The sequence below is a fragment of the Ovis aries genome, chromosome 1 (assembly GCF_016772045.2).
Source record: "Ovis aries strain OAR_USU_Benz2616 breed Rambouillet chromosome 1, ARS-UI_Ramb_v3.0, whole genome shotgun sequence".
NCBI classification, from domain to species: Eukaryota; Metazoa; Chordata; class Mammalia; order Artiodactyla; family Bovidae; genus Ovis; species Ovis aries.
The window spans coordinates 99,494,595-99,496,452 of NC_056054.1; the positions used below are offsets into that span (position 1 = coordinate 99,494,595).

Here is a 1,858-nt window from a genome sequence, read left to right on the forward strand (position 1 = left end):
GGAAAATCTCAGGGACGGAGGAGCCTGGTAGGCTGCAGTCCACGGGGTCACTGAGGGTCGGACGCGACTGAGCGACTTCACTTTCACTTTTCACTTTCATGCATTGGAGAAGGAAATGGCAACCCACTCCCAGTGTTCTTGCCTGGAAAATCCCAGGGATGGGGGAGCCTGGTGGGCTGCCGTCTATGGGGTCGCACAGAGTCGGACACGACTGAAGTGACTTAGCAGCAGCAGCAGAAAAAAAGACGGTAGTAACTCCCTCGTTACAAGCAATTCACAAGGTAACGATGACATTCCAGGCATTTCCAGGGGACCTATTTTCCCTTTGGGGTTTCCCTGATAGCTCAGTTGGTAAAGAATCCACCAGCAGTGCGGGAGACCTGGGTTCGATCCCAGGGTTGGGAAGATTACCTGAAGAAGGGAAAGGCTACCCACTCCAGTATTCTGGCCTGGAGAATTCAATGGACAGTCCATGGGGTTGCAAAGAGTCTGACACGACTGAGCGACTTTCATTTTCACTTTATTTTTCCGGGTGAGCTCTTCTGTAAGGCTCTTCTGATCCGGCCTACTGTCCCTGTCAGGTGGAGAAGACAGAGCAGACAAGAGGAGGAGCCTTTTTCAGCTTTTACAGTAGGGGATGGGCAGAGAAGAACCAAGAAAACCTATACGTTCTAAAAAGGTTAAACGGAAAACGTCCCTGGGTGGGCTCGAACCACCAACCTTTCGGTTAACAGCCGAACGCGCTAACCGATTGCGCCACAGAGACTAACGAAAGGTACTATTCTCTCAACGCCGCAGAGAAGAAACAGCCCTTCAACGCCAGGCGGAGCCACACGCCTTTCCCCGGACTGCTGCTGCTGCTAACTCGCTTCAGTCGTGTCCGACTCTGCGACCCCATAGACGGCAGCCCACCAGGCTCCCCCGTCCCTGGGATTCGCCAGGCAAGAACGCTGGACTGCTACACCCTCTCAAACCCTCGGACAGCCGGAGAGCTGGCTTCGACGCAGCGCGCTGGTTCTCGTGGGGAAACCGGGAGTCGGGCGATTCCGAAGCCAGAAGGGCAGCGGTTCGTCCCCGCCGCGCCTGGCTCCACACCCGACGCAGATGCAACGCCCCCGAGACGCCCCGGGCCTGAGCCGAGGGCGGCCCGAGGGAAGCTGAACCCCCGGTGGGCCCTGTGACGGCTCTCCGGTTGCTTCGCTGGCGCTGCCCTCCCTCCGCTGGTCCGCGGTCGGTGGGGCGGGAGCCGGAACCAGGGGGTGCGGGGGGCCGGTCCGAAGGGACAAACGCGACGAGCCGGGGAAGAAGCCGGCGAGGTGGGGACCGGCATAAACAGACTTCCCAGGAGGTCTGTGCAGAGGCACGTGCCTGATTTGGGGAGGCAAGATTTGGTTTCTGTTTTGATTGTCACCATGTATCAAAATTGAGAGGAAGGGACTGGAAAACAGAGCGGAGATGAAAGTCTGTGAATACCTGTTGTCGTCCAGCAACAGCGCAGTGACTGGAAGGAAATTACATCCGCCTTGTAAGAGCAAGGGCTGCGACGGCGGCAGGAGCTGTGGCGCGCCGTGATCGTATAGTGGTTAGTACTCTGCGTTGTGGCCGCAGCAACCTCGGCTCGAATCCGAGTCACGGCACTCTCATCCATCACTCCTGACGGCTACCCCTTTTTTCCTTCGGCTGGAAACTTGCACAAGTGTAGCCCCACACAGTACTCACTCAACGTTCTCCTGCCTGGTCTGAGCAGAAGGAAACTGAAGGCGGTGGTCTCTCCTTCTGTGCTGCTGTGACAGAGGGAAGCCCAGCAAGGAGCCTCCTGTGCTGTAAAGGGTGGAACGCCTGCTTTGTTACTCAAGAT

At 57.4% G+C, this 1,858-nt stretch overlaps 1 non-coding gene across 1 annotated transcript; it reads right to left on the bottom strand.

Moving 5' to 3' along the window:
- Positions 1-692: 692 nt before the first annotated feature.
- Positions 693-766, bottom strand: TRNAN-GUU (transfer RNA asparagine (anticodon GUU)). The gene has a single exon. It is a non-coding gene; the product is annotated as a tRNA-Asn (tRNA).
- Positions 767-1,858: the final 1,092 nt, after the last annotated feature.